Genomic DNA, 13,747 nt, shown 5'->3' with positions numbered 1-13,747 from the left:
CAAAATCATGTTACAGTGACTTAAATACTACAAAAAAGGCAGAGAGGCAAAAATGGTCTGTTTCATGACATTTAATCTAACTAAGAATTCTAACTATTTCTTTGCAAATTTTGATTATTATTTCTAAGTGTATAAACAGTTCTTCATTGGTATTAACACTGTTCATTGGTGTTAACACTGTGAACTTCTGAAGCCCATTCATATGTGTAATGATATCTGGGATATAATCCAAAATTTCTAACCTAATTATTGTAATTATTATGAAAAAAAAAAAAAAGAGAAGGAAGATAGAGAGGAGAGAATAATAACTCTTTTTTCCCCACCCTTTGTCTTTCTAGATTGCTAGTCTTTCAGAGGCTGACTCTTTTAAAATCTATGAACTGTAATTAGCATAACTGAGCCCTGATCTCAGGTCTCTGCTTCCATAACATCAGCAGGAGCAGGCGAGCAAAAGACGTCTATGGTACTACTCCTACACTTAAAGTTATGGATGTACTTAAGTGCTTCGCTGATTTTGACCTAGATGAGGAGCTGGGAGGGAACTTGCTACTTGAGCCGTGTACAGTAGTCGTTGAGTGTCTGTAAATTCCACCTCATTGATCAGCATATTTCAAGTAGCTGTATTATCTCACCACTTACTAATTGATATTCACCCTCCAGTGATGGAGAAAAAGCTTTAGATGCAGTTTTGTTGTTGTCGCTGTTGTCAATTTTTACCAATTTTGCTAATTATTCTTCACCATATTTTAGATAGCTACATTACAATAAGTGTTGGTCAGCCCAGGCATTTGGCTGATAAATTCTTTCAACTGTTTCCTCCAGCAACTGAATTTTCTTAAAGTTTAGTAAATTGGGTGTATATTTAAGATGGCCAGCACTCAAACACTTCACTAATAGAGTTGCATGCTTTACTGATCTTAACAGTTGAATGGTATATTTCATTTGTGTTCATTTGCATAATTTGCTGATTAAACTACATGTTTAATCTGTTGACCTTTATTCTGTACTTATCCCACATTTACAGAGATGTAATCAATGTGCAGATTTACTGAATGCAGCTGACATCTCAAGGTTTACTTACCCCTTGGAAATTCCATTTACAGCTACCAGCACATTGTCTCATTGCTGTTTGTTGGTGTTCCTTCTCTTCCTCCTTAAAGCGCACTGATTGGAAGATCAAAATAATCCATGTAGATAATAAAGAAACAATATCCATATTTACCACAGACTGTGTCTAGTGCTGGAGTGAAGGATGCAAAAGCACTGACCCCCAAATTGCCAAGTAAGGTTGTAAAATCAGCAAAACCAGATCCAATGAGGGAAGAGTGAACAGACATTGGTTGTTGTCTTGAGAGGGTGTCCTGGTTTCAGCTGGGATAGAGTTAATTGTCTTCCTAGTAGCTGGTACGGTGCTATGTTTTTGAGTTCAGTATGAGAAGAATGTTGATAACACACTGATGTTTTCAGTTGTTGCTAAGTAGTGTTTAGTCTAAAGTCAAGGATTTTTCAGCTTCTCATGCCCAGCCAGTGAGAAAGCTGGAGGGGCACAAGAAGTTGGCACAGGACACAGCCAGGGCAGCTGACCCAAACTGACCAGTGGGGTATTCTATACCATGTGACGTCATGCCCAGTATATAAACTGGGGGGAGTGGGGGGATCGCCACTCGGGAGCTAACTGGGCGTCGGTTGGCAGATGGTGAGCAATTGCATTGTGCATCACTTGTATATTCCAACCCTTTTATTATTACTATTTTCATTTTATTAGTGTTATCATTATCATTATTAGTTTCTTCTTTTCTGCTCTATTAAACTTCTTAGCTCAACCCATGAGTTTTACTTTTTTTCCCGATTCTCTCCCCCATCCTGCTGTGTGGGTGGGGGGGGAAGTGAGTGAGTGGCTGCGTGGTGCATAGTTGCTGGCTGGGGTTACACCACAACAGGGGGAGAAAAGGGAGTATAAGGTAAAAACAGCCAGGTGATCAAGGCTTTTGGGGCAGCTATTGAGCAGACTGGCATCTGATCAAACCAATCTGGAGCAGGAACATAAACCTGCTGTTCTTACCGTACCATGCATGCCTGACTCACTTCTATGAGCACTGGCTCCTGAAATGCTTCCCCTAACGTTGATGATGAGACATCTTGGAGGGGACAGGAGCTGGATGAAGCATCCCTTACAATTTATTTGCCGAGAGAGAACTAAACAGAATTCACCTGAAAAGTGAGTCCTGGCAGAAAGCCCTGCATCATATCTCTCTCTGTCCTCCCCCCCACCTCCCCCCACCCCTCTGGTCTCCATCTGGGACTAAAATGCAAGAGCAAGGAAGAAATTTTTGGCAAGAGCATATATCCAAACCACTGTTTGTGGATCAGTCAGGGAATGATGTTTTTTACAAAATAACTATTTCATTCTCAACACACTTTGTTACCTTCTTTTGTTATCTTCCTATAACCAAAGATTGAAGTGTTCAGGAGTCTCCATTCTCAACACCAGTAAACCCAATGCCTTTTTTTTTTTCTTTTTCTGTTATTTTTCACTTACTAAGCGAGGAATCACTTCTTGGTGCTGAAGGCCAGATTAATTCAGAGAGAAAACAGTTAGCATGTGGGAACTGCCTGGTATTTAAGAAGAGCAGCATGAATCACATTCTTAGTACATTTGAGGATGACAAGTCATGTTCTACATGTCTCAGAGCAGCTCTGGCTGGAGTTGCAACAGATCTTCAGGGATTTCATTGATTGCCTGAAGACTGGGTCATGGAGCTGAGTCCAAGACAACCTTGTTGCGTTATCTTCAGAATGTCATCTGCCAACCTCCTGACCAGTACTATCCTGCTGCAAGTCATATAATTAGTTCTGGTGTGGGAGTCACAAATGCTAGGGAGCTGCCTATGGCTGGAAAGCCACAGACTATCTACCACTAAGTGTAAGAATGAACCTTTTTGTCAGTTATGGTGGGCATAATGACATCGTTGATGACATTTATCCCTTTCATCAGTCAATTTGAATCATGGCCTGTCACTGACACTAGTGAGAATTTGCTTTTCTGTTAAAGTAGAGAAATTGCTAGCATAAAATACAAGCTTATGCCCGTTTCAGAGAATGAGGTGGGCATTTGGAGAAGAAAGCTATGGTAAAGGTTTAAATTTGTTCAGCTGGAGAATCCATTTTGGTTGTGCACATCTGTATTCCATCCGAGAATAAGACTGTATAGGGAACACTATAAGGAAGCAGATACTGCAAGCCCATCAGAATAGGGCAAGCTAGCCTGTGGTGAGCTTTTTGAGAATTTAGGAAAAGTGAACATGAAGAGCTTTGAGAAAGGAGCATACACTGTATTGGAGAAAACCTCAAGGAATTCATATAATGGCTGAAGCAGCATGACCAGGAGGAAAAAGAGGTTGCTGATACAAACTCAGTCCCAGATGGGCAGCCCAAGGCTGGCCCAGTCAGTAGCAATCTGGATACCTGAGGGCTGTTAGCACAAATCACAATGTAACAGAAGCAACTGGAATTAAAGCTGAAGAATCAGAATCAGGAGGTGGCCTGAAAAAATATCTGGAAGTTGCTGAAATGGAGACCCAGAGGCAGCCAAAACTGATGAAAATGGAAAATGTGCTTGAACTGCTACGGAGGCAAGGCAGTGAACAACATCCCAGGAGCCTCCACCAGCTGCAATCGCCATCTTTGACAAATTGCATCCACCTTTAGAAGAAGTTTCATATCAAGCAGGTTTTTATGCCTAGTGAAAGTCTGTAAAATTGGCATAAGGCAGCAAAAGACTGTAAAGTATCCTTTTAACTGTGCAGGCAGGAGGGACAAAGCCTATCTGTTTTCAGCACCCTATTTCCACATCAACTTTTTATATTACAATCTGCATAGGGAAAGCTTTATTTAGCAAGTTCAGTATCACTCTGGTATTGTACCACCAGTAAACTATGGAACTTGCAGAAGCACAAAGGAAGGAGCTTTAGGAAAATATCTATTAATTATATACTGATATGATAAAAGGGAGGAATCAGTGGTCAACAATGCATTGCTGATTTTTTCACCTCTTAGGTAGTTCTAGAGTGTGACAAAAATGAAAAATACAAGTTTAAGGAACTCACGAAAACTCAATAAATAAATACAAAGCCTGCCTTACATATAAGCATTTAGAAACTAGTTTTCAGGAACAGAAAATGGGGAAAAAATAGAAACTTCACTATGCATAAAGAAAGAGAAGAAAACAGCACCTAATCAGACACAAGCTTAACTTTCATCTCCAAAGTCTTATAATACCCAGCACTTGTGTGGATCAACAAAGCTTCTGGAGCCATAATGCCCCATGTTGGTAAAAAGTGAATCTGAACCTTAGATCATCCAGTGAAATGCACAAGAGAAACCACAGTAAATTATAAATATGCTTAAGGTGGAGGGAGACAGATATTTCTTATCAAAAGAGACATAATCCCAGGTGAAGTAGTGAGACTTGTTGCTGTGAAAGAAATAGAAATGCCAATACTGACAACAAGATAGCAAGACGGTATAAAGAGCCTTCAAAGTAAGAAAACTGACTGAACTATGTGGTGTGGTAAATTATAGTGATAATTGTGTAAATTTCATAAGATACAGTGGCAGAAATATTCAGTTAAAACCTTAGCATTAAGGATAAGGAGGAAAGAATTTTGGAAGAAATGAGGAAAAAAAAAAAGTTGATGAGTTTCATCTATTTAGTGAGACAGTAAAAAAAAAAATCATGTGATAAATGACTGCCCCTGATGCATCCCACTTCATAAAATTATTCTTACTAATCTATTTCATAACTTTTGCCTAAAGTATCTTAAAGGAACTCCTCTTTGAAAACAGGAGTCTGTAGAGGGACATCCACATGAGGAAAGTTGGGTTGCCAGTAGAGATCCACGAATTGTATGTGCTAAGTACTGAGCTGAGCTAAAGCACATCTACCCTTCCACAGGTTCTCTTGGGCTATAGCAAATTTATGATTAGTTTAAGAAACATTTTTACTAGTCTAATAGACAGAGTGAAGTAAAGGACTATTGCAGACTACGATGTATTTCAGAAGCAGAAAAGGACTGTAGAGATTTGTTTCTTTTTATTAAGGAACAGTTCTCTGGAGCTGAAATAGATATACTCGCTCCATTCTTAAGTGTGATCAAAGCAGGAAATGTTCACGTCTCTGGTTCCCTTTTCTATCTTTATATATGTCTCTCATATAACATTTACACTGATATTGTCTGTATGTGAATTGTAAAAACATATAGCAAACTGTAAATACGTATTCCATTCTAAGGTGTGGTAATTCTTTAAAAAGAAACCCTTAGATCACTGTTGTAATGCATGGCATCCCAATATAATAGAATTCCTAAATAGAAATGGGAATTTTCTCCATTAGTGGAATATTTAAGAGACACCGTTAACATATGCTGGATATGTTAAATAAATCTGTAAGTCTTGTAAATTCTGTGCTTAAGAAAGACCAGAAAGTCTTCTGGTAGCCTGAATTACCTACAAAACACTTGGCAAAATGCAGTACACTAGACAGCCTGCCTGAATCCATATGCCTCCCAACATATTTATGGCAAAGTGATGCTCTGTTGTCATATTTTTATTATAACTAAGAAAATTTGCTCAACTTACTTAAAACCTCTGGGTGTAGTATTACACACTATGAAAAAAATCTTAGGTTTTAGGTTTGATTTTTTTTAGCTTGTTTCCTCAAACTGATTATGAAAATACTGTAATCAGTTTAATTAACACAGAACATAGTGTAACTACCAATTTTATTGAAAATCAGGAATCCAACTGGATCACCACAGTGTGCAGCTGGATCCGTAAAATATCTATTTGGAACATCAGACTACATACTGCAACACATAGGCTGTATTTGTACATTTTGAGGCACTAAAACCTGCAGCTGAATCAATAAAATATTGTTTATCAGGAGGGGGTATGAAAAAACATGCAATGAAAACGTGCAAGTGAATCACAAAGATGTTAAATGTGAACAGTAAAAAAAGGTCAGGCGTTATGTAAACACTGTGAGTACTATAGTGTAAGCTGAGTAACAAAATACATGAAAGCAAAACTAACAAAATTTGAAAATAGTGTTTCAGAACACTATGCCAAGCAAAAAATAGCGTAGCAGGAATTTAACTTTGAATGGCACTTCTTTGCTGAATGTCTATGAAGTGTGGCTGCAACGATCCTTTTTGGCCATTGCTAACAAAAATCATAAAGAGGAGATAAAGAAAAGGACAACTCTTTTTAATAGAACCTTCAGTGATGCCGTGTGTTATGTTTGTTTTTCATGGCATAGCTCATCTTGTCTTGGCAGCTCATGAGGACAGTCATTATTTAGCAAAATGATGACAAGAAGTGACAACGATTTTTGAGTTATCTTCCTACTAGATGCTGCTGTTGACTGTCATCAGTACATTGTCTCTATTCATAATTTCACAACCCAGGATCTGAGGCTAGATCTGAAACTGAGCGTAAGTCACATGTAAGCCAGTCCAGCTCTACCTAACCCATGATTTACACTAAGCAAAGTATTTGCATCAACTGTGGGTCTGGTCTTCCCAATGTAAGTCTGAGACATTTCTATGAAGTTTCTCTTCCTGCACCAGTTTGCGTCAGAGAAGGGGCAGATGTGCCAGGGTGCTCCAACTGCTGTACTGTGATGCAAAGCAGTTACGAACCCAGCTTCACTTGCCAGGCTTGTGGCTACTTTGGCATGCTGGAAGAGTGCAAAGCAAGGAGAGTGTATCCATGAATGTAGACTCATGCCTCCTACAGCTATGTAATTTTGATTCAAAGTTGATTACCCATTCATGCCTTCAAATTTGCTATGTACGTATGTATAGTATGATTTCCTTCTGCCCCCACAAATTCTTTTCTTTTTAAATATGCACAATGACTATAAAGATTTCTTTAAATTATAGATGAAGAGAAATCATACAGGCTTTACAGACTATACTTGTGTAGGAATAACTCCAGGAATAACTCCATTAAAAGAATAACTCCATTAAAGTCAATGGATTACAGCAATGAAACTATAATACAGTTACAGAACAGGTACATAAACATCAGCAGGGAAATAAAAACATCTATCCACAAAACAGGAACTGCACAGACTAAAAAGAAAGGTACTGATTCTTTTGAAGTAGATTTACTGTAAATTGGTTGCATCTGTATGGTGGACCAGAATGTATGTTTCAAAATATTTTGTATTGCTTCTTAGATCTGGGTGACTAGAAAACATAAGCTATATAAAACAACCTTTAGATTAATTGCATTGGCAGATTTCTGTCAGCACACTCTTCCTCTTAAAAAATGAACAGCTTTTGTCTGGGCATTCTTGTAATCCATAAGCTCTGCATACTGATGCATAATTCTTGACTTTTATAATTTTTTTTAGCTTGAATTTAAAGAACCTAAAATAATTTACAAATGTTTATTTATCGTCAAGAAATAGTTAAGTGTTATTACACCACATTTTCAGAGTGAAACTTGTTAAAAAGAAAATTAAGTGTTGGCATTATTATTATTAAGCAATTTACATAGGAAACAGGCATGTTTGGGGATCTCTTTTAGAAATGTCCTTTAGAATGAGATAAATCATGCCTTAAAAGCTCTTACTCTTGCCACTGACAAGTGAGTGTCTAGCCCAGGTGAAGCCATACCAATTATAAAGATGAGGTTAGTGCCACTCAGAGTCCTAAAAAGAAGACACTTCCTGCCCTGTGGTGTTTCATTGGGATAACCATTAAAAGTCTTCCTCTGACCAAGTTACTATGCCTGAAAATTTTGTTCAGTCTTCCTCTGTCCTTTAGCATATATTTTTTGTCCACAGAGGGGGTTCATTGGCACCAGGATTTCTGTGGAAAACAATCTGAATTTCTGATCCCCTCAGTGGCTGTAACTACATCTAGGGGGTAATAGAGTGTCTTTTCAGAGAATTTTGTCTATCACTTCCAAAGCCCCTAGAAGAAATTATCCTAGCTCATAAGGCCAAGGCATTCCTGGCTCTGTCCTCACCCTTCCTCTCCGAAGAAGTTCCGTTTGGATGGAGCTTTCACTAACTGCAGTTCCTAGAAGTATCATCCAGGGGGGCTGGTGCTACATTGACATCCTGCCAACATTCAAATATACTACATGAGGATGCGTACCTCATATTCATTAAATTTTGCAAGTGTTTGAGGCTAGCTGGAAAGTACATCAGTTATTAGTGTGAGCTTTAGTCTTGTGTTTCTTCACACTATGAATGTTATCAGCCATTTGCATTTTGTATTTATTATGTTTTCTAGTTGAAGTTTACGGACAAGAAAGTTCCCAGTAAAGTCCCTGTTTAAATCAAGAATGTTGTAAATTCTGTTTCACAAACATCTATTCTTTTACTGTGTTGACTGGTATGACAGCACTTCTCAGTGGTCACAATCTCTAGTTGCACCACCAGATTTGTTGGCTATCAAGCTGGCACAACATTTCCTTACCACCTGCTTTCCATTGCTATTCCTGTTCTGTATCTCATTTGTTATGCTTCTCCACTTACTTATTTTTCTATTATAGCATTCTTCCTATCTATTCATCTTACTGGTATTATAACATGTATGTCTCATACCAGATCATCTGTTTGCCCACTCTTAATTTTTGCCTTTCTCTAGTAGTTCATGGATTCCTGACAATCTTCCTGCTGTTGACTCCTGAACTTTTTTCAGTTATCTTGTGCTTTCATTCTTCATCTTTAGGAGGTTTTATCATTACTCTTTCACCTCTTCTCCCATCTCACTCGCTGTTCTTTCAGAATACAAGAAAATTCCCTGTGACTCCACTTCTGTCCTAACTATCAGGTATTCACAGATACATGTCTCCACAGATGGTCCCTGTAACATCCAAAAAAATGTTATATGATACAATATATATTTTTAATGCTATGGAATTTTGCCCCTAAATGGGCTAAATAATGTGACTGGAAACTGGAAGTAATGTGACGCTGTGCTGCTTTTGGCTAGGATAAAGTTAATTTTCTTCCTAGTAGCTGGTACAGTGTGTTTTGGTTTTAGTGTGAGAATAATGTTGATAACACACTGATGTTTTAGTTGTTGCTAAGTGGCGCTTATCCTAAGTTATGGATTTTTCAGTTTCCCATGCTCCGCCAGCAAGCAGGTGCACAAGAAGCTGGGAGGGAGCACAGCCAGGACAGCTGATCTCGAATAAGGGATACTCCATACTATAGAACATCATGCCCAGTATATAAACTGGGGGAAGCTGGCTAGGGGGGCGGATCACTGCTCAGGCATCGGTCAGCAGGTGGTGAGCAATTGCATTGTGCATCACTTGTCTTTTCTTTGGGTTTTTTTTATTATTATTATTACTATATTTTATTATATTCCTTTTCATTACTATTATTATTATGTTTTTATTATTCTTGTTAGTATTACATTTTATTTTACTTTAGTTATTAAATCATTCTTATCTCAACCCACAAGTTTTACTCTTTTTTCCAATTCTTTCCCCCATCCCACTTGGGGGGGGGGGGTGAGCGAGCAGCTGCATGGTGCCTAGTTGCTGGCTGGGCTTAAATTACAACAGACACTTTCAAAAAAATCCAACAAAATCCTCTTTCATGGTGATTATCTAAAGGGTATCAAAAATCTGAAGACATAGATGTACTGAATTAAAAAATTAAATCCTCAAACTCACACTATGAATTACCTTGTTAGTAGAGGTCCTTAGGTGCCCCAAATATTTACCTCTGGGCACGACCAAAAACTGTCTGACTCTAAGCATACCTAAGACATAGCAGCATTCATGAACTAGATGTTCATGTCTACTTGATAAAGTGCTACAGATATGCTAGAAGCCAAATAACTAATTATTCCATGAGAAATAAAGCTGCTTAGACAGGAAGATTTGAGTGGTTGTTCCAGGATGTCCTTTTAGATCGAGACCAGAGCCTCTACTTGCAAAGTAGTATGGGCAAAAAAGATGTAGAAAGCCTTCCTCAGAAAAAGAATAAAAGTTTCCACCACAAAGGGTTTTCCCCTTTGTCAGGAGATACTGACCTTGGTAGTAGTATGACAAGTAAGATCTATGCCAGCTTTTAGTTAGTGAGAAGAAGGCAATGTACCTATATATACGTGAGGGCTAGGGATTATGAACCGAGGATTTCAGTCATAACCGTCTATTCAAAATTTCCTATTGCCTAGCTTATAAGAAATACTCAGCATTTCCTAATGGCTTTTGTGAGCCACTCAATTCTTTGCAGACATGATACAGAAGACTGAAGGCTTTAATTCACTAGGAAGTAAGACATATAAAGCTGAGGCACTGCAACAGCTTTAATATTTGGGGAGGACAGAGAAAAGAATCCACCCTTCAGTCCTGATTTGAAGATTTTCAGATTAAGGGAGATAGAAAAAAAATAGGGAAAAAAAAGATATTTTATTTTACATCAGAAGAAAGCCTGCTTGGTAAAAATAAAATTCTTAAAATATTCAAGTTTATGAGTAAGTGAGGAATTTAAATTAATGGATAACTAAAAAGAGCCTAATTGATATGTATTTCTAAAATCTCTCACTAAGAGGTAATAGATAGCAAAAAAAAGAATAAAAAGGCTATCAATACCAACGGGACTATCTGTACTCTTACTGATGAACTTTCTAAAGGGACATTCAAAAAATGTATACATATCAATAGGAGAGTGACTAAAACTAGGAACAGACCCTGGTCCAGTCATTACTGAAGCTGGTGGCAATATGACAAAAGGTCTCAACGATTTCAGTATTTAAACACCACATGTGTCAACTGTTTGCAGAACCACCGGATATTTCTGCTATGTTCTGCACTCTTGAGCTGTTTCCCTACCTTTGCTCTGTAATATTTACTGAGCTATCACGTATCTTTACTGCATCAACAGATTGCTTCTCAGTACATTCACTCTTTTCTGTAAGAAAATAAGTACATAGATCACATCATGCTATACCAGGAAACTAAGTATTATATAGAATAATATTCAAATAGTTGATGTTCCATAAAAAGAGTGTTTTATAGCAAAGAAAGCACTCTTAATAAGTGACTTTCCAGATATGCAGTAAAGTGATTTCACACATTCTGTAAGCCCAGTTCCTGTTGTCTGTGAGCACGCAGCATACAACACCAAGGCATAAAGCTTATCTGATAAAGAGGGAGCAATATAAAGTGTTATTGTTGTTGTTGTTGTTATTATTATTATTATTGTTATTATTATTATTATTATTATTATTATTATTATTGGCATTCTTTGGTGGAAGACTGAATGGAGTTGGTATGTGAAGGAGGTTGTCTGAATCAAAAATGTTGCCCCTGTATCAGCAAGGGTAGAAGGCTAGCAATATCTTACTTGGAGTTTAAAGCAGGGACTAGTGAAGGACAACATTAGCATATTGTATAAAAGATGAATACAATATATGAAACACATAAAGGAGAAAGGAAGGAGAATACTAAAATTATTAGATGAATGGAGCAGCAGGAAGGAAAAAACTAAGGAGGTGTTAGTTAACCCATTAAGGGATCTGAATCTTTCTAAGTAAAATAATGCCATCCACATTAAATTGTGTTATATTAGTTTCATTTTTATGTTGTTCCATTAGTCTATATCAGTACCTATGGTGCTGTCTGCAATCTCTAAACATGAATTCTTGCTTAAAGGGGGTTTACCCCACCAATTTATTGCTAAATGTGCTCAGAATGACTGGCTTGTCCCTGGGCACATCGTGTAGGATAACCCAGTGTTTCTCCAAAATCACAAGTTTCTTTCATGGAAAACTGTGACAGACTCAGGCTCCAGACCAGATAACATGCAACAGGCAAACAGAAGGCACAGAAGGCTTTTCAGGACAAGAGAATAAAACCCCATCCATCCCTTTTATTAATAGCATTATAACCTAGCATGTGTAAGCATAAATACAACTACAATATACATTCTTCAGATCATCCCCTTCATATCTTAGAAGACATATTCTTTGGGTAAAAGCAAAAATAAGTAAATGAAAATAACAAGAAAATAAGATGTCATAATATCTTTCTTCAGAAAACAAATTTATCCAAAACAGCAGCTACATAACTTTTCTACAAGTGTTTTCTAAGTAATCTCTTCTTCTACTGATAAAAATAAAAATGGCATTGCCAGCCTATTGCATAAGCATTTAGCATTTCCTGTTCAATCCTGAAGCTACCCAGGAGAGTTTCGACAAGGACAGAAGTCTCTTGCAGTAAGAAAGATGTAAATTTGAACATTAAACTTATGTATTTTTTTCAATATTTTTCAAAAATATGTTATTTCTATTTCTGTCCACAACATCCAAGACAATCACTTCCAAATGATTGCAGTTTAAAGCTAGTATATAGATACTGAGCATTGTAAATAATTTTAACTTGAGCTGACTTTCTAAAATTAGCCCTGAAAATGGATCCCAAAGAGAAGCGGAGCACACAATAGAACATCAGAAAAATATCCTTGACAACTAATGTCTCCTTTGTATTTTATACTTCTTTCTTTCCTTCATTTTTAGCCCTCCTTTCAGTAAAGCTGAAGCTCTGAATTCAACGGGACTTAACTTTCATGATGTGCTTACGTGAATTGTCTGAACTAGAATGAGTTCCTGAATCAGTTCTTAGTCTTTAATATAAATGCAGGAGAACACAGGTCTTACTTTCACATGATGAATTAATGTATTTGTGGGTGGTGGTTTTTTTCTTCCTATTGTTAAATCTTTATTCTCTGTTTTTTGACATCAAAATTATTTCTACAGAAGCTAATGGTTATGTCACAAATATTATATCAAGTAGGGAATAAATAAGATGACATCTGTTGGCTTTGGGGACCATCTGTTAGGCTGAGGAATTATGGATGTGATGTTAAATTTAAATTATATTAATTGTAAGAACAATAGGATGGTGTAATAGGCAGTATAAGAGACTAGTAACTTTCTGATTTCTCTTGTAAAAAGCAGGAGGTGTGGCTTTAGCCAAGGGAATTGCCAACAACAAAAGGTAAGGGAGAGGTCATATTTGGGAAGCACAGAAAAATAATAATAATAAAAAAAAAGAAACAAAGAAACAGCTTTTACATAGTCATGGGTATTGGATAATGTATATATTTATAGATCCTCATTTAAGAAGGCATTTAAGCACACACTGGACCAGAAGTACACACTTTTAAATGTTAGGTAAATTGAAACCTTGTAGCACAAACTTTCCCCTCAGAGACTTTGCTTTCTTAGAGTCTGGGGCTTTCACTCTTACTAGGCACTTTTGATGCCAGAATTATATCATAAGTAAATCTTATCATAGGTAAACATAATGGACAGATATATGCACAATCTAAACATGACAATCAAGACTGTTGGGGGCAGAATGTTCAAAGAAAATACTGCTGCAAAGTCAGGTTATGTGTGAATGTATGTATTGCATAATATATTATTACGTATTATGTATTATATATATTCACAGTAACCTGTGTCTGAGTTTGAAACACATCCATCCTGCATATTTTGAACAAAGTACTTTTAGTTTGACTCAAGAAGCTGATTTTTTTCCTCTTCCTAAATTCACAGAAGTTTATCCAAATAGCAAAATGTCAATTGCCAAACAACTTCAATTCTAGTTAGTTACCTGAAAAGTGGCTTAGTAGTCTTCCTCTTTCTTTCTGCTCCCTTGAAAGGCATCAGGTATGGTTAAGTATTAATACTGGTTAAGTATTTTCACT

Source organism: Harpia harpyja, chromosome 4 (genome assembly GCF_026419915.1).
Source record: "Harpia harpyja isolate bHarHar1 chromosome 4, bHarHar1 primary haplotype, whole genome shotgun sequence".
NCBI lineage: Eukaryota > Metazoa > Chordata > Aves > Accipitriformes > Accipitridae > Harpia > Harpia harpyja.
Note: the sequence above shows the minus strand (reverse complement) of the source record.